Genomic DNA, 20,235 nt, shown 5'->3' with positions numbered 1-20,235 from the left:
AACTAAGAAAAATAAACATACAACTTCTTGAAAAAGTACAAACAACTAGATGATTTTTAAAAATGTGATCAGTAATGCCTTTACTACTAACAAGACCTAAATGAAACTGTTTGTTTCTGATGTCATAGACGCACTGAGTGGGGACTGCCCTGTCTGGGGTGAATGAGGCTTAGCATTAGCAGGCATTGGGAACCCTGGATGGATTGATCCCAGCTGTCTACCCCAAGCCTGCCCACTCTTTGGCAAGGTGGTTGAGCCCATGTGCTATGGGACAAGTGGGAAAGCTTAGGGGGAAGTTTCCATTTGAACAGAGCCTTAAGGAATGGCTGAATGAAATTGATCTGTCCTTTTCAGGCAAAACCATTTTTTTTTCCTTCTTCTTTTCCCCAGCACTGATTTCCACACACTAGAAGCATGAGGTTGGGGGCCGGCGCTGTGGCATAATGGGTAAAGCTGCCACCTGTAGTGCCAGCATCCTATATGGGGGCTGGTTTGAGTCCCAGCTCCTCCACTTCAGACCTGGCTCTCTGCTGTGGCCTGGGAAAGCAGCAGAAGATGGCTCAGGGACCTGCACCTGCGTGGGAGACCCTGAAGAAGCTCCTGGCTCCAGATTGGCACAGCTCTGGCCGTTGCAGCCAATTGGGGAGTGCATCAGTGGATGGAAAACCTCTCTCTCTCTCTCTCTCTCTCTCTCTCTCTCTCTGCCTCTCCCTCTCTCTGTGTGTAACTCTGACTTTCAAGTAAAATAAATAAACTTAAAAAAAAAAAAAACATGAGGTTGGGAAACCAGGGAAAGATCAGGACACCAGGAATCACCTGCAAACCAACAAAAACTCACAGGAGATCAAGGGATCATAGGAAAATTCAGATTGGCTGATGAACAGCATTGAAGCAGAGCTGAGGGGGAAACTGAGAACCATAATGACCTTGTGAGATGACCTTGTCTTCCTCAGATTATCAGATGTGCAATTGAGTGACTATGCAGATAGGTCTGGAGTGAGACTTACATTCAAATCTCTTGGTCACCTGCCACCTGTGCTGCTGGGGTTCACATTTTGAAAATAAGCAAATAACAATTGGATTGTTGTGACGCCAGATGACATAATTATAATAATTACTGTTTTTTTAGTCTGCAATTGCCTCGTACATCACCATTGTGGATAGTTGTGTGCATTAATATTTACTCTGCGTCTAGTTTCTCAATTAACCTAGTTGAAATTACAGGTGACACAGGCCTATCTCTGACCTACCAAGTCTTATTAAACTCAGGCTATTTTTTCCGAGCCAGAGATATATTTTTAAGAATATTAGTAATCTCTAATGCTAGAGTTTAATAGGGTAATAATTTTAGGGAATATCTGCTTGGTTTACAGGAAATGGGCTTAAAAGAATGCATTTAAGGACGTATTTCCTTTTTTTTTTTACTAGGCAGACCATTTTAAAAAAATTGCAAAAATGGATTTTTAAAAAGCCTTATTTAACAGAGAAAGAAAAGTAGAAAATTTTTAAAATCTTTAATTAGAGTTCTCAATATACACCTGCCTCTGCAATCTGCAGGGATGAATCTCAATGGAAACATCCAGAAAGGGAAAAATGGATATTGTGTCATAACTTAGGAACTAGAACTTGTGTCCCTGATTGCCAATCACAGACAGTTTACTAAATCTATTAACAACTATTTTCCTTCACTTAACAATGGCTCTTCTGCAACAAAATAAATTATCAGCAATTTCAACCATAAATTACAGTTCAACAAAACAGTGTTTTAAGCTTCATAAATGCATGCATAGTATTAAATTTCATATATGTTGATGACAGTGAGGACGTATTTCTTTTAAGTTTGATACAGCTTTTCAGCATCTGAACTTTTTTGTATTAAGATTTATCACATGCAAAAGCATTAGCAAATACAAAAGGGAACCATAGTGTAAGGATGTTTGTGATAAACTTTTTTTTAAAATCTCAGCTTGTAATAATTTCCTGTTGTCTTAAAACTCTTATGTTTGAGTTACAATAATACAACTGGAATTTTGGTTCTTATTGCAAATAGTGATATCTCAAGTAGGAATCATCATACACAAAGAACACATTTGCAAAACTTAGGTGTATTCAGAGCAGCAAAAATTATAAAAATAATTAAAATTTCACTCTCTTGGTTGTTTTGAGTTATATTTTCCCCACCAATTCCACAAATTCTAAAGAACTAAAGGTTGTTTCTAGTCTCATGCAGGCACAATTAGCCAGAACATCTGCTTGCCTTAGATCTGTAGGTATCTGATCTAGAATCAGAATTTAATCCCAAGTTAGAAGAGCAGTATAAGGCTCTCTCATCTGTATTCTGCTTTGACACTGAAGATTGTTATTGTGGTAGTTGTTGTTCTTTGACAAATATGGATTTTTTTTTTGGATACTACTCCAATGTTCTGATCTCAAATCTGAGAACCTGGCCCAGATTGGACAGATGATAGTCCCATGTTTCCTGAGCCACAGTGGTTGGTACAGAGAGAAGTATGTGGTCCAAGCAAAGCAGATCAGAGTCTTCCCCTGGATCTGTTTAACTGCTACTAGAAGGGAATACAACTTTTCCTTCCTGGATTGATAAGGGTGTGACCCCAGGACTCCAGCTGTGTGGGAAAGGATTGCATCAGCCCAAAGAGAGGTTTGGCCCTTTGCCCACAGCTCCAGGGAGGTAATCACTAAACCCTTGGAATGTCCTGCCTTGAATCATGTCAGACAGTCTATAATTTTTACCCAAGGCCCATGTGATACCACTCAAGCTACAGAAAGGCTAGAGATCAAGGCTGGTCTGTGGACAAGTAGCATGTCTACATGGCTAACTTCAAATAAAATATCTGGACAGCAAAGCTTCGGTGAGCTCCCCTAGATGGCAACACTCTGTGTGTGTTACTGCCATCACTGCTGAGAGTGCTGGATGCTATTCCCATTCTTATAAGAGTAGGGGACACCTAGAAGGCCATACCTGGCCCTGCCTACACCTGCCCTATCCATTGGCCAACTTTATCTGAATCGCTTCAATGTGACAGACCATTACCACGAGTGTAATGGTGTCTCTGAGTTATGATAACTAGTGAATTATCAAACCTGGAAATGGGTTGAGGACCTCGAAAGGCATTATTCAGGGCATCTATTTCTCCACTTCTAGAGAGAAGCTCAGAAGGAGAATTGGAAATGAGAGACGGGATGGGTGACTGAGAGAACGGAGGGAAAAAGCAGAGAGAGAGAAGCATGTCGTGTTTAGAACTAATCTTTGAGCTTCCTGAAGTTACATGATTTCCTAGTTATTGTTTTGAATATGCAAATAAGATAGGAAGATTTTCAATAATTCCCTCTTTCTTTCAGAGAGTTTACATTACATTTCTGAAAGGCTTCTTAACTATTACATACTTTTTCAATTTCAATTATATTTTGTTAAAAAACATAATTTTTCACCCTTAGAGATGTATGTATAATTAAGGTGAAGCCCCAATAAAATAAAGCTTTGTAAATATTTTTAGGTCTATTAGCAAAGTCATTAGACAATGTATTCAATTGAAATAAATTACTTTAGAGATGTACATATCACCCAGACAGGCCATTTTAACACCCAAGTCATTTCTAAAATGCTGTTACAATGCAAGGTTTAGCACGCTGAACCTACTACTTTCCTAGTATCCTTAAGGATATTCTGATATATAATTTTCTACATTTTGAGCTCCCAGCATAATTTTACTTTTGTGAGACAAGAGATAGAATTCCATCACTCTAGGGAACTAAAGCTAAACATTTGCAATGCTGCTCAAAAGAGTCCATTTTAAACCCAAAGAGAGTGTTTTTGTAGAAAATGCTATGTTCTTCTGCCACTAAATCTCAAATATTAGCCCACAGAAGAGCAATTAGAGACTATATTCTCCATAAACTCTATGAACATTTAGACATTCATATTATCAACATTTGTCATTCTATGATGGAGATTGGATCATGTCATTACATGACTGTTACCAGTCCAGGAATGGTGATTGGATTTTCAAATTGTTTCAGAATTTTTAGGCTTTCTGGAAATAAAATATAGCTGTCTTAATTTGATAAAGTAACTACAAATCTTTTAAGCAAAATCATCGTATTTGATATTGAGATGTCAGGAACAAGTGAAGAGTTTCCCTTGTAGCTTAGCCCCAGACAGTGTAATATCTAAGGAAAAGAAACATGAACTATAATCATTGAAATGAAAATCATGTGATCAGAGACAGTGTACTTTTTTGATGGAAAACTCCAAAGAATTTTGGAAATTTGACAGACACAGTGGTCAATGTGTAAACATTAATTCAGCCAACAGATTGGCATAATGTTTGTTAAAGGCTCTGATGACAAAAAATATTTGAGAGAATGTGAGGAAAAGGGAGATTTAAAATACCATGCTAGCAGTGATAACTTTGAAGACTCACTCTGGAGGATAATTTGCTAACATACAACAAGGATAAGGATGTTCTTGTACAATAGAGAAAGCTTTACCATGTGTATCTGAACTCGTGATCCCAAATAACTGGAAACAATTGACACATATGTCAACAGAGGAAGTAACGAGTCAGAATTTTACAGTGAAATTATAAGTGCGAGTTTACTTGGATGCAATAATGTTTTTTCATCATTTGTAGGAAACATATATTATGAAAAATCTATGCCTGGATTTAACACAAATTTTTGAGCCAAAATGAACTCATACATTTAACTCCATGTTTCCATGAACATTTTGAAGTGCCTTTTTTTTAAGATTTATTTTATTTATTTGAAATAGTTATAGAGAGAGGTAGAGCCAGAGAGAGAGAGAGAGAGAGAGAGAGAGAGAGGTCTTCCATCTGCTGGTTCACTCCCTAAATGATGGCAATGGCCAGAGCTGAGCTGATCTGAAGCCAGGAGCCAGGAGTTTCTTCCAAGTCTCCCATGTGGGTGCAGGAACCCAAGGACTTGGGCCATCTTCTACTGCTTTCCCAGGCCATAGCAGAGAGATGGATCAGAGTGGAGCCCATATGGGATGCTGGCACCACAGGCCAGGGCTTTAACCCACTGTTCAACAGCGCCAGCCCCTTGAAATGCCTTGTGTGGTATAAGTATTCCTATAAGGAATTACGGAGCAGGTAAAATTCATTAAGCAGATCTCTTAGCAGTTTACTGGTGTGCTGCGCTCTCCATTCTTCCTCCATCCTTCCAGGACACTGATCTCCTTTGGAGAGTGGCGTATGTGGCCCTCTCTCTGGAACACTCCTTCCCCCAGACATCTTTGTGGCTCATTTCTCTGTTTTCTGTTTTCATGTCACCCCCTGGAAAAGGCCTGGAATGAAGATACCATAGAACTTCGCATCTTTCTCACCCCCCCCCTTTTAAAAAAATTTATTTATTTTACTTGAAAGTCAGAGTTACACAGAGAGAAGGAGAAGGAGGGAGAGAGGGAGGGAGGGAGAGAGAGAAAGAGAGAGAGAGAAAGGTCTTCCATTGCTGGTTCACTTCCCAATTGGCCGCAACGGCCAGAGCTGCGCTTATCTGAAGCCAGGAGCCAGGAGCTTCTTCCAAGTCTCCCACGTAGGTGCAGGGACCCAAGGACTTGCACCATCTTCTACTGCTTTCCCAGAGAGCTGGATAGGAAGTGGAGTAGACTAAACTTGAACCGGCACCCACATGGGATGCTGGCACTGCAGGTGGCGGCTTTACCTGCTATGCCACAGCGCCAGCCCCTCCCACCCCCTTTCTTCCCAAGACCTCCTTCAGGAAAGAGCTGCTCTCGGTCTCCAGCAGCAAGCAGCAGCATTTTGGGTTGTTCGCTGCGGTATCCCTAGGATCCAGCAGAGTGTCTGGCACTGAAGTATGCTGGGTTTGTGTTTGCTGAAGCAACACAGAGACACTTACACATATGGCGGTTCCTGAGTGCCCGACGTGTGATTACGGTCTCCGTCATGCTCCTGTATTCCTGTAGAAGCAAACCCAGTGGATCTGCTTCTCCTACCTCAACCCTTCTCCCAGTACCAGATGAGCAAGAGGAATGAGGGGCATCGGGCAGTCCAAGGATGCTCCAGCTTCCTGGCTCCCTCACAGCTTACTCTGCTGCGTCTTCACTCAAGGCTCTGGTGGACATGATCCTATGGTCTGTCCAGCCGTGACCTTATGTTTTGCCGGTGAATGCTGGAGATATCCTATGCTAAAAGCTGTTAAACAACATGGTAGCAGGAGCAAAAGGCATATGCTCAGACTCCGGTGAACTCATCTGCTTCCCCTTGAACTTTCTGCAATATCACCCATGCTGGAAAAGAGCATTTAAAGCCACAGTCTAGCACAGTGTTTACATCCCGAGGATTGGAAATGGAGGGTCATTAAGTCTTTCAGGCAACAAGGTAATGTTCAACCACTGCTCTTCTTGGAGGGGGTGTCATTTAGTGCGCTGTGGGGTGCTGATGGGAGCTGCATCCTGGGGGCCGAAAGCCTTCGTAGCTCTCTTCTGACCCAGGGTTCACCTGTCTTCCCTGGGGTAGGCTGGAGATTTGCTTTCATTTCCTTAAGTTCAATAACCACATTTCTTTCTTTCTTCCTTCCTTCCTTTCTTTTTTTTTTTTTTTAAATTACCCATGTTAATGGGAAGAATATGGGCTTTGGGATCAGGTGGATTGGGTCTGGACCACGCCCACTTTACATCCTATTACCTTATTCATATTACCATTAATATTACCTTAGGAAGTTGTTTAATTTCCCTTGATCTTCTTTTTCCTCTCCAACATAATAACAGCTGTGATGCAATCCAACCTCTGGGTTTCAAGATTAATAAGATAGCAGATATAGAACATCGTACTGCAAAGCAGAGAGGTGCAAACATAATTTTTGGCCCAGCTTAAATTCTAATCTCTCTCTGTGGACATACTAAAAATTCTCTTCAGTACAAATCACAAATGGCCACATATGTTTATTTATTAAATGTTCATTTATTTATTTGAAAGGCAAGGTAACAGATAGGGATAGGCAAAGAGAGAGAGAGAGAGAGAGAGATCTTTCATGTGTTGGTTTGCTCCCCAGATGGCTACAAAGGCCAGCGCTGGGCCAGGCTGTAGCCAGGAGCCAGGAGCTTTATCTAGGTCTCCCATGTGTGTGGCAGTTAACTTTATCATTTTCATCCTTTCATGTGCACAAGACCCTCCTCCTTCAACTCTCTTGGGTAACTTATGTATAGGTGCTGAAATCTGGCCTCCTGAAGATCATTTTCCATGGTCTCATCATCATACCTGTACACAGGCCCTCAGCAGCTGTGGTTTTGACCCTCAGTGGGCATTTAGTGATGTCTGGAGCATGTTTTGTTGTTCTAACTGGATGGGGCATCGCTAGCAGCATCAGGAGCGTAAAGGGCAGTGATCCTGCTAAGCAATGCTTGCAATGCACAGGACAGCCCACACAACAAAGAGCCATCCCGGTGAAGCTGGTAAACTCTGAGCCAGGGTGACCACACATTTTTTCTAGACATTTTGAGAAGTGAAAGAAAGCATTCTTTCAAAAACTTGAGACAGGGGCTGTAAATGGGAACTATTACTACTACTATACTACTACTACTACTACTACTACTAGTACTAGTACTACTACTATTGTGATAACAGGGATCTGTGGGCCCTTTCTTGAGTTCTTTTCTTCTGGGCTGCTGAGATACTTCCTCTCGGTGTAGCCTTTATTTTCCTTCTTGGCTTGCTTATAGCCTGTCTCATCAATTAGATTCTTGGCCTCCCAAAGACAGGCGGAGTGGCTTCTACACTCATGTCTCCTCCTCCTCATAGTTTATACAGAGTACCCGCTTGATAAACCTTCTTGACTGACTGTACTTATTTATAATCTCTGTTCACAACTGGGTCCTTGAGAAAACCTACAATAAACTTTTCAACTATCAATTATCTGATACATCCAAAATGTGGGTGAAATGATGGAGAAGAATTCAACAAGTTCCATTGCTCCTAACATAAAGAAGGTTCTACCCTCTATGATATGTAATTTGATGAAATATGCTAAGCAAGGTACAATCCCCTTAATTGGTACTCATTTGTTTACTGTAAATGATCTTATTGCAAGTACTTGTATTGAATTGGGTAAAGTTGACTGTTGAAAGAATGGTTTATATGTGTAATACAAACAAAAATCTGTAAAGTTCCCCACCCTGTCCAGGTCATTGTAGACATGTTATAGCGTTTCCATCCCATTACATGGAACTCCATTTGTAAGATTCGAACTATTGACTCTAGGGGATATTTGAAGTCACTGGGATGGTTAAAATCGCTTTATGAGTTAGTACGGCAGAACTTCCACAACAAAGTACCCCACACCAGGTGGCTTAGACAGAGACTTCTTGTCTCACAGTCCAGGAGGCTGGAAGTCAAGGCCAAGGTGCATTCGGCACTGGTTTCCCTGCTGCGGGCCCCTGTCTCTGGCTTGTGGATGGCGGTCTTCTCCCCATGCTTCTGTGTCCACCCTTCTCCTTTGTACAAGGACAGCAGGTATTTAGGGGCAGTGCTCTGCAAAGACTCCATCTCAAAAGAAGGCCGTCTTGTGAGGTCCTGGGAGTTAGGGCCCAACAGTTAATTTTTGTGGGAACATGATTCAACTCATAGAAGTTGGTAATTAAGGAGAATTATAAGCTAAATTTCAGTTTTGTGGAAGGAATAATTATTTTTTTGTAGATCACAGCTTTATTTCCAATAGCTTTTTTTCCCCCAAAGAGACCTTTAATTTAATGAATACAAATTTTAGGGATATGGTGGTTCTTCCCCCCATACCCGCCTTCCCACCCCGACTCCCATCCCAGCCCCTCCTCCTTCCCACATACCACACTCCGTTAAGATGGAAGGAATAATTTTGCAATACTTTGCTAAAGGAGAAAGTTGTGGAGTAGTTTGCAAATAGGGATGTGCTTTGCATTACTGTGAGTCACTGGAATTACATTATAGTGGTTTCTTTCTAAAAATATAAAAGAAATTTCTGCAGAGATAAAAAATGTGAACTTTTTTCCCCAAGCAATTCAATATTCTTTGCTTGTCTTTTTCCTCTTCAGGTCTCTAGAGATGGAAAAGGGACAAGCTTTAGGTGACAAGAGAGAGGTAAAAGAAAGCAAGATCATTTGTTTCATACTGTCTACACTTCCAAAGCAGAAATGAATTTGTTCTCTGTGTTTGCTTTATTGGAGGTATGTATGCTTGACTGGTTAGAGCATGAAAAAGATTATGGGATTCTGGGTTTGTTGATCTTTAAATGGATTGTATTCATGAATTAATCAGGGCGGGGGTAGGTCTCAGGGAAGACCCAGGATCTGCCAGGCTGAGACTGAAGCCAAGTGAGGGATTTGGTTTCTTCTCAGTCTGGAAAAGTCTGGAAAGATGCAGGCCGCCTGCTGCATCAGGAAGGGAGGCGGGAACATCAATAAATATTAACAAGATATAAACGGTATTCTCTGTTTCTCTGTGTATCTGGAAGGAGTGGTGGCCAGCAACAGGGTTCCAGCACCCCCTCCTGTGATGGAACTTGCGGCTTGGGGTGGACTCCTTGACCCACTGGGCATCTGCTTCATCAGCTGTGGATCCAGAGAGTAGCCTGGAGGCCCTGGTCCCCCACAATGTTAAAATCTTTCGAGGGAGTCTGTTCCCCCCAGTCAAAAGTGATTTTCCTGTGGTTGACCCTGCGGATGAGTCAGCTCTCCAAGCACAGCGGCGTAGCTGCTGTAAGATTTGCTGGAGGCAGGGAAGTCGCAGGGTTTTTAAAGCAAAAGGACGGGTCCCTCCAGACCCCTCGCCCTGCAACTCCTGCCCTTCCTCCACCCGACCCGCAGTCCCCACTCCCACAACAGTGCCCAGCTCTGCAGCCCCGGGCGGCACAGCCGGGTGTACGCACAGCGGCCTCCAAAGCTGGGGAGCACAACTCTCGGCTCCCAGGATTTGAACAGTCACCGATTCTTAAACGCAGGACAGTTGCAAAGAGCGGGGTCGAGGCCTGGGCTATTTAAACAGAGGCCTCTTTATCTGCTTCAGCCCCTACCGCAGGGCAGCCTTGCGAGTTATCGGAGTGTCATTAACCGGGACAGCTGCGGGTAAACTAGGAGGAGGTGGACACCAGCGCCTCCGTCAACAGGAATTTAGCTTTAATCTGTCCTTTAGTTAAAGAAACACCACTCTCCGTCTCTCTCCGCTGTGCGTCATTTATTTATCTCCGTCAACCTCCAGATAGAAGGCTGGCATTGACTCAGGAAAACCCATGGGATAGAAAATTAATAAGGTGCGAGGGACATTCACCTTAGGTCAATTCGAGGGGACGCGGGGAGAAAGGGAACTTGCTCCGGAGTTCCTGCTTAGCTGGGAACCGATGCTACATATTTATAGAGGTGAAGTTGGAGGGCTGCCAAACGCCTGCATTTAAGTGATTAACAAATGTTTCTCTTTAAGTGGACACCTCTTGTTCTAAATATATTTGACAAGAATGCAAAGAGTGCTCTGGGGGGCAGAAAGGGCAGCGCCCGGGCCTTCCCCCTGCGCGGCGGGCAGCCCGGCTCGGGCGCGCCGCTCGCCGCTCGGTGCCAGCCTGGTTCACGTCGCGGGTGGGCAGGCTGCCAGCGCCAGCGGCTCCCCGCTGTTTAACGACACTGGATTTACTGCTTCTCTGCATATTGCTGTTATTTTGTATAAACAAGGTTAACACTGCTTTTAAATTAAATGCACCACCTGGTGACTGAATGGGTGACCTTCCCAGCTCTCTTCACCTGGCTGGGCAGAGCCCGGGCAGGCTCCCATTCCAACCTGCTGCTCTCTTGGCAATCCCCGTGGCTCCCCAAATCCGGCGGGGGAAGCGCGCGGCGGAGGCACCTGCTGCGCCCCGCGGCCAGCAGCCGCGTTCAGGGCGCGGGCGCTGGGTAATTGGTCCAGGGCCGGGGCGCCTGCCGCGGGCACGAGGCCCAGAGACGGCCCTGCGCGGGCGGTGGGTGTCACAGGGCGCCCCCCACCCAGGGGGGGCCTAGATCCCCGGAGGGGCCTGCCTTTGTGTCGTGTCGCGCTCCGGCGTGGAAGCGCTCTCCCGCGAGGCTGCGCTCTCCCCGCCCTCTCGGAATTTGAACACCTGGAAGCATTCCGCGGGCTCTGGGTTTGAGGAGATTTAATGGTGTAAACAAACTCAGCAGGAAGCCCCCTTTGATATGAAAAGGCCGAGACCGGCGGGCGGGCGGGGCTGAGCAGGGTTTGCCGAGGGCTTGGCCTGGGAACGTCCCTTCCACCGGGAACATTGAGGCGGACAGCTGAGTCTTGGAGGCGTCCGGGAAGTTTCTCTGGAAACTTCAGGCAAAAGGCACTTGCGGTTACTCATTTCATTAAAGGCATCCTCGCCCCCCTCGTTCCTGCTCTCCGCCAGGACGCGCACGGGCAGAATTACTCAGCCCCGGCGGGGCGGTTTGCCCGCTGCGCTCCGGACCGGCTGCTGTGCGCAGAAGGAATCAGACTTGGGGGGCACCCCGGGGTCACCGGATGCGGGGTCCACCCTCGTGGGTGCTGTGGGTGCTGCTGTCCTGGGCGGTCCCCAGAACGCTGCGAGCTGCAGGGGTGGAAAATCTGTGCCCACGCCTAGCAGGACAGCAGTCCCTGGGCGCACAGCTTCTGCGGCAAGAGGCCCTTGCTAGCGACTTGTAATAATGGAGGATCACGCGGGTCCTTTGCTAGTGGAAAACTGGAATTAACGACAGGTCTGTTTTGTTAAAACACTTTTTTGCAAATTGTGCATAATTTTTTTTTTAAATCAGGATACACGTTTTCAATGACTCTTCCAAGGATCCTTGGTATATAGGCAGAGTCATAGAATTGTGATTGCTGAAATCCTAACATTTGTATGCGAATTTTATGAAAAGTTTGAGTATGAATTTTTTAAATACCTTTTAATATCAGTCTATCCAGAATCTTCCCAAAGCATACGTTATGTTGGGGGAACGTGCCACACAGCCAATACAATCTGTGGTCCATGCACCTTAAGTGTTCTGGCCCGTTTCTAAAGACTTCCAGGTGCTAGGTTTTGGGGACAGGATGAGAAATAAGACTCAGTCAGGATCTAGATGGGATCAATGGGAGGAATGTGTGCCTAAAACCACAAGTCCACTGACTGGACTCTGATGCTGGCCTACTAAGTGAGCCTCCGTTGGAGCTCCACCTCTGATCCAGATCCCTTGTTAATGCACTTGGGAAAGGAGCAGAAGATGGCACAAGTGTTGGGGGCCCTAATACCTGCGTGGGAGGTCCAGCTGGAATTCCTGGTTTCTGGCTTCAGTCTGGTGCAGCCCCTGCTATTGTGGTCATTTGGGGAGTGAACCAGTGAAAAGAAGACCTCTCTCTCTCTCTGTAACTGTGTCTTTCAAATAAATTAATAAAGCAAAACAACCCACTGTGTGCAAAAAGACACACAGGAGGAGGCACAAAACTCCAGACCCTAAAGGAGACTTTCCAGATCAGGTACCACGGTGTGCCAGGACCTCCCTCTGCACTATTGTGGGACAAACCAGGAGAGGCAGACAGTTCACTTTGCTTATGTGGTGGCTGCTGTGTGCCAGACAGGATCCTCGATGCTCCACATAATCCTTACAAGAACCTTCTGAGGCAAGAACTGTTATCTCCATTTTACTTGTAGGGAAACCAAGAGGGAGAGAAATCGGCTAACTTGGCCATGGTCTCACAAGCAAAGCGTTCAAAGGGCTGGCTGGAGCCCACCCCTACTCCCAGCCCCCAACGCTGCCTCTGAGGTTCCATGGTCTTGGTGTTGCCAGAGCTGATTTTCTTAAACAGCCTGTCTTCTGGACACTACTACCCCAGAGAAACGTGAACTTTTAGAACTTACTTATGGCTAGACATTGTTGTGGACTTTATATGCAAGCCTGTCATTATCTTCTCCCTCAAATTCAGAGAGAAAGAGAGAGGGTACAGAGAGAATTTTTATTTATAGATAACAAGGCAGAGCCCACCACCATCAGCCTCACCAGTAGCCACCAGCTTCTCAATTGTGATGAATATACGTCTGGAAAATAAATCCTCACTGGATCAGCTTTTCTAGAGCAGTAAAAATTAAAATATTCTCTTCTGCTGGCGAGGCTGAATTCCCAGGGTTTTGCTTGGAAGCAGAGGGTTTGGAAGCTGTGGTGGACAATGCAGCAAGCCCAACACACCCTTGGAGAAACAAGCATCCTTGCAGAACTAGGGACTATGCAGAGGCTGCAATGGGGAATAGTCATTGAGAACTAGGGTTGCCAAGAATACGGAGGTAACTGCCAGCTAGTTCTAAAGGAGACCTTTCTAGAACAGACAGGTTTCTGTTTCCTCCTGAAAGCTTCTCTTAGACTAGAAAGCAAATTACTTCACAACAATTTTTTTTCTGGGACCTTTCTCCATGGTGCCTCTGCAGTCTCTACTCTATACTGCAGCTGCAAGAGGGAGCCTTCTTGTTCCCTCTGCAAACATTCCTTGGGTCAGAACAGCAAAGCACTTCTGGGAGATGGTGGCTGAGTGGAAGTAAGAGGTGTTTTCTGGTCAGACTTAGGTTTTGTTCCTTTGTAAGTAATAGCTACTGAATGGCCTTATTATATAATGATATATATTATACCTGATAGTATACCAACATGTTATATTTATCGTAAATACATACTATACTAATAGAACATTAATATACAATATTGATAATATTGACAACACACAACATTAATATAATTTAATGTAATCATATGTTACATTATAATAAATTATGTAATATATTATTACATTATAATAAAATTGGGAATATTAAGAACAAGAAAGTAGAAAGTCAATCCATCACTGCAAATATTTTGGCATTGTTCCTTCTAGTCTGTAACTAACAAACACTTAAGAAAAAAGTATGAACACACACACTGGTTGGGAGCGAGCAGCATTGTAGTGCAGTGGATTAAGCCATCACTTTTGACTCCTATGATGCAGTTCCCTGCTAATGCACCTGGGAAGGCAGCAGGTGATAGTTCAAGTACTTAGATCCCAGCTGCTCACATGGGGCTGCAGATGGAGTTTTTGGCTCCTGTCTTCGGCTTGGTCAAGCCCCTAACTGTTGCGGCCATTAGGGAAAAGTACCAGTAGATAGAATGGATGGAAGGCATCTCTCTCTCTTTTAAGATTTACTTATTTATTTGAAAGGCAGAGATACGGAGAGGGGAGGGAGGGAGAGAGAGAGAGTGAGATCAATATTCCATCTGCTGGTTCACTTCCCAAATGGCCTCAATGGCTGAGGCTGGGCCAGGCTGAAGTCAGGAGCCAGGAGCTTCTGCTGGGTCTCCTGCTTGGTTACTTGGGCCATTGTCTGCTGCTTTTGCAGGTACATTAGTAGGGAGATGGATTGAAAATGGAGCATCTGGGACTTGAACCCATGCCAATATGGGATACCAACACTGCAGGTGGAGGCTTAATCTTCTATGCCATAACATTGATCTTCTTGCTCTCATTCTGACTTTCAAATAAATAAGAATAAATAAATCTTTTAAAAAATAGACACACAATTAGGATCACCATCATTCAGTTTTTTTAAAGATGTATTTATTTATTTATTTGAAAGTCAGAGTTACACAGAGAGAGAAGGAGAGGCAGAGAGAGAGAGGTCTTCCATCTGCTGGGTCACTCCTCAATTGGCTGCAATGGCCGGAGCTGTGCCTATCCAAAGCCAGGAGCCAGGAGCGTCTTCTGGTTCTCACCCATGTAGGTGCAGGGGCCCAAGGACTTGGACCATCTTCTAATGCTTTCCCAGGCCATAGCAGAGAGCTGGATCACAAGTGGAGCAGCTGGGACTGGAGCTGGTGCCCATATGGAATGCTGGCACTGTAGATGATGACTTAACTCACTGTGCCACAATACTGGTCCCAGTCATGCAATTTGGAATACTATTTTTTCACTTCATAATTATTTTTGCTTTATTAAATATTTTTAAAAATGTTAATTTTTATGATGACATAACTGACTATAAATATTTTTATGGCTTCTCATGAGACAAGTTTCTCTATTTCTTTCTCTTTTTTTTGACAGACAGAGGTAGGCAGTGAGAGAGAGAGACAGAGAGAAAGGTCTTCCTTCAGTTGGTTCACCCCCCAAAATGGCCAATACGGCTGGCGTACTGCACCGATCCGAAGCCAGGAGCCAGGTGCTTCCTCCTGGTCTCCCATGTGGGCACAGGGCCCAAGGCCTTGGGCCATCCTCCACTGCCTTCCTGGGCCACAGCAGAGAGCCAGACTGGAAGAGGAGCAACCGGGACAGAATCTGGCGCCCCAACTGGGACAAGAACCCCGAGTGCGGGTGCCACAGGCGGAGGATTAGCCAAGTGAGCCACGGCACCAGCCAAATTGCTCTATTTCTGACCATGTAAGTTATTTCCAAATTGTTGCTACTATAAATAATCTTGCATACACACACTTTTTTTACCTGCCTATCTAATATTTTCTCCTTCAGTAGATTCCTTCGAAATAGAATTACACAGAGTTGTATTTATGAAATACATGAAATCTGTCCTCTTATATTAATAATAAAAAAAGAAAGAAAAGAAATACTATAGCCAAAGGAATTAATTTTTATTATTTCATCTAGAATGTCAAAATGCACAGCATACATGGGTTTGGATGGAGTAGGATAAAATTTGAAAGTCCAAGTATTTGGAAATTTATAGCTATGCTGGTTAACTTCTGAATAAAAGTGTGTATGTGTGTTTTGCAAAATCTGAAAATTATGCTGATCATCTCCTTTATTCCAATTCGAGATTTCATTGCATCATTTTGACAGAGAGACAGACAGAGAGAGATTCCCTTCATCTGTTTTACCCCCCAAATATCTGGAAAGGCTCCTGGGCTACCTACATTTTTTAAAAATTGAAAATCAGTTAAAGCAATTAGGCAAGAAAAAGAAATCAAAGGGATACAAATTGGAAAAGAGAAAGTCAAATTATCCCTGTTTGCAGATGACATGATCTTTCATCCAAGAGAATCAAAAGGCTACACTAAGAAAAAGACTATTGTAATTTATAAGAGAATTTGCCTAAGTTTCACGATATAAAATCAACACACACAAATCAATAGCATTTGTGTACACTAAGTGTCATGGACAAGAAAGAACTTGTAAGATCAGTCCCACTCACAACAGCTACAAAAATTTAAATACCTTAGGATAAATTTAACTGAGGATGTGAAAAATCTCTACAATGAAAATTACACAGCATTAGCCAGCACCGTGGCTCACTGGGTTAATCCTCCGCCTACGGCACTGGCACACCGGGTTCTAGTCCCGGTCGGGGTACTGGATTCTGTCCCGGTTGCTCCTCTTCCAGGCCAGCTCTCTGCTGTGGCCAGGGAGTACAGTGGAGGATGGCCCAAGTGCTTGGGCCCTGTGCCCGCATGGGAGACCAAGAGGAAGGACCTGGCTCCTGGCTTCAGATCAGTGCAGTGCGCCAGCCGTATCGGCCATTTGGGGGGTGAACCAACGGAAGGAAGACCTTTCTCTCTGTCTCTCTCTCTAACTCTGCCTTTCAAAAAAAAAAAAAAAAGAAAAAGAAAAAAGAAAATTATACAGCATTAATGAAAGGAGAGGAGACATACAAGAAAATGGAAACATCTTCCATGGCCATCAATTGGAAGAATTAATATCAGCAAAATGTCCAAAATGCCCAAAGTAATTTGCACATTCAATGCAATATCAATCAAAATACTAGGGACTTTTTTCTTAGATTTAGAAAAAGATGATCCTGAAGTTCATGTGGAAACACAAGAGATCCAGAATAGCAATCAATCTTAGCAAGCAATCTTAATAAAAACAGAGCTAGAGGTACCGCAATACTAGATTTTAAGAGATATTATGGGGCTGTTATAATCAAAACAGCCTGGTACTGGCATAAAAGTATACTTGTGGACCAGTGGAAAAGAATTGCAGCTCTAAAAGTTAAACCATGAGGCCGGCGCCGCGGCTCACTAGGCTAATCCTCCGCCTTGCGGCGCCGGCACACCAGGTTCTAGTCCCGGTCGGGGCACCGGATTCTGTCCCGGTTACCCCTCTTCCAGGCCAGCTCTCTGCTGTGGCCTGGGAGTGCAGTGGAGGATGGCCCAAGTGCTTGGGTCCTGCACCCCATGGGAGACCAGGAGAAGCACCTGGCTCCTGCCATCGGATCAGCGCGGTGCACCGGCTGCAGCGCGCCAGCCGCGGTGGCCATTGGAGGGTGAACCAACGGCAAAAGGAAGACCTTTCTCTCTGTCTCTCTCTCTCTCTCACTGTCCACTCTGCCTGTCAAAAAAAGTTAAACCATGCATCTATAACCAACTAGCATATGTCAAACTAAAATCACTTCCTGGAGAAAGGGCAGTCTGTTCAATAAATTGCATACACCAATGTCTTTCAGCATTTTCCCTATGTTTTCCTCCAGTAATTTGATGGTTTCAGGTCTTAGGTTTAGCATCTCAATCTGCTGTGAATTGATTTTTGTATAGGCTGTAAGGTTGGGGTCTTGTTTCATACTTCTACATGTGAAGATCTAATTTTCTGACCACCATTTGTTGAAGGTGTTAGGTAGAAAGCTTTTCTACTTAGCAACATAGTTGAACTGATTTTGCTTTAATGAGGTGAAATGGAGCTTGAATTATCTAGAAATGTGTTGAATCAGTAGAGAGAAATACAACTCTAGGGAAGTAGGAAGCTATTGTGGGAAGCTTTGTTCACTCTCAAGGATTTGGACATTATTGTAACAGATGATGTTGTTAAGATTGTCAATAACAGAACACATCTGTATTAATTACAGACAGGCTTTCTGCTGAGAAAGTTGAGATCTTCTTTCCTTTTTGCTCAAATGGAAAAGTTCCTTATAGCCCCCAAATCCTGCTTTCTTACTCCTATACCACACTAGAAAATATGGGCTATATTTCACCCAGAATGGCCTTATCCCTTTCTGTGAGAGCTGGTGGTGGATGCATAGAATTTTAGCTCATGGGAGGACTAGCTGCAAGTGACAGGGACGGATAGGAATTCCTACTTTTTGTCTCTCCTGTCTGTATTGTTCAGTGTTAAAAGCTGTGAACGATCCAACATGGGAAGCGGGATACACAGCAGACTCATAGAATGGCAGATGTCCTAAACAGCACTCTGGCCTCAGAATCAGCCCTTAAGGCATTCGGATCTGGCTGAAGAGCCCATGAGAGTATTTTAGGCATGGAAAGCCAAGACACTCTGGGAAAAAAAAAAAAAAAAAAAAAAAAAAAGAAGACCTAAATGAAAGATCTCTGCAAGTGAGATCCCAGTGGAAAGAACAGGGCCATCAAAGAAGGAGGTACCTTTCTCTGAAGGGAGGAGAGAACTTCCACTTTGACTATGACCCTGTCGGAATAAGATCCAAGTCAGCAAACTCAAAAGGCCTCCATAGCCTTGGCAACTCATGACAAGAGCCTAGGGAGATTACTGACACCATAAACAAGAGTGTCAAATTGTTAAGTCAACAACAGGAGTCATTGCGCACTTACTCCTCATGTAGGATCTCTGTCCTGAATGTGTTGTACAATGTGATTTAATGCTATAACTAATACTCAAACAGTTCTTTACACTTTGTGTTTCTGTGTGGGTGCAAACTGTTGAAATCTTTACTTAATATATACTAAATTGATCTTCTGTATATAAAGATAATCGAAAATGAATCTTGATGTGAATGGAATGGGAGTGGGAGCGGAAAGGGGAGGATTGTGGGTGGGAGGAAGTTATGGGGGGGGAACCACTGTAATCCAAAAGCTGTACTTTGGAAATTTATATTTATTAAAATAAGAGTTAAAATAAAAAAATGAGATATTGAAAAAAAAGTTGCAAACACCAGTTTCCACTCCAGCTTGTTTAAGTTAGTAAGGAAATTAAGTAACTCACAGAATATCTGGGGGATGGAGAAACAGATTTGAATCTTAGTTTCCAGAAACATGGCCCAAATCATTCTGTGAAACTGTGGTGGGAGCTGAGCAGAGTTGCGACTGCTGGTTCCTTGATAAAGCAGAGGTCTCTTAAGAACTTTTCTGCAGACAGTGCTGGTGCTCGTGCCCAAAGATTCAGCGCTGGAGTCCTATACAGCCACCCACACCAAAGAAATGGGAGCCATCCCAGGTGTCCAAATCCAGTTCTCAAATGTGTGTGTCTCATGCATAGGGCACCTTGGGGAGATGTGAAGGAGGCTGGAAATTTGTGTCCTGGTTACTGCAGTGGGGCTGCGGGCCAACACACAGGCCCCATCTTTACATTCCCATATATGCATTCATTCAGCTGGAAGATGTCTTTCTGTTCTAGAGTTGAAGATGCAACCTAGCAACATGATTCAGAACATTAGATAATTCAGAATTAGATATGAATTCATTTGCTTTCGGAGCAAACGTACATAGGTCACCGATTCTCTCTTTCTTCCTCTTTGGCGTGTCAGCTTTCTTACCTATAAAGGACATGTGATACTACAGACCTTAGAGGTACATGATAAGAACTTAAACAAGCACATATATAAAACCCTTAGTATTAGTACTTTTGTAATGTAGTGAGCATCCAATATGTGACGACCCTCATTCTAATTAATAGTAATGAGGTAAAAGTAAGAAAAAAAATGCTTATGACCAAAAGTCACAATGCTAATAATGGTAATAACAGTAATATCAAGCCAACCTCAACTCAAGCTACTTAAATTTATCTTAACATTTCTCACAAGATATTTCGGTTTGTACATGGGATTGTATGGCAATAGCTGAACAATGGAGATGTTTGAGGTGGATGCTTCCTCAACTGTTTCCAACACAAACAGTTACAGGAAGCTCACTACCCTGTGCATTAAAGTACAGGGGAATTAGGAGGGGGCTCTATTACTCTAAGTTCACTCCAGGAGACGTGGGAGCAGATCAATATGCGGTTAAGTGTTTTAGTTGCACTTTTATTATGTTTGACAGCGATGACAACATAGTAGGCATGGAATAAAATGACTAATGCACACATTTCTCCCTCCATACACACTGCTTCTATTTTTCGACCCTCCCGAGGGCAAGGCAGTCATACAGAAGGCATGCAGAGTGGGAGTTCCGACTGGCCAGGGCCAAAATTGCCCACGGATTCCAGATTTCCAGAGTCACAGAGGGGAACCTCAGTGCCTGAAGCCGAAAGAACAAAAACGGCTGCGTGTTGAGTTCACGGTCAGTTAAGTCAGAGAAGGCCTGCT

General features: G+C 43.8%; 1 long non-coding RNA gene across 1 annotated transcript in view; it reads left to right on the top strand.

Annotated features, from left to right (window-relative positions):
- LOC127483840 (uncharacterized) overlaps positions 1 to 13,792 on the top strand; it is a 33,238-nt gene extending 19,446 nt beyond the window's left edge. The window contains exon 3 of the long non-coding RNA XR_007910629.2: positions 9,065 to 13,792. This is a non-coding gene — a long non-coding RNA (uncharacterized lncRNA). The remainder of the gene's footprint in view (positions 1 to 9,064) is intronic.
- The last annotated feature ends 6,443 nt before the right edge of the window (positions 13,793 to 20,235 follow it).

Source organism: Oryctolagus cuniculus, chromosome 12 (genome assembly GCF_964237555.1).
Source record: "Oryctolagus cuniculus chromosome 12, mOryCun1.1, whole genome shotgun sequence".
In the NCBI taxonomy this organism is placed as follows: domain Eukaryota; kingdom Metazoa; phylum Chordata; class Mammalia; order Lagomorpha; family Leporidae; genus Oryctolagus; species Oryctolagus cuniculus.
Note: the sequence above shows the minus strand (reverse complement) of the source record. Positions and strands in the feature narration are given on the sequence as shown.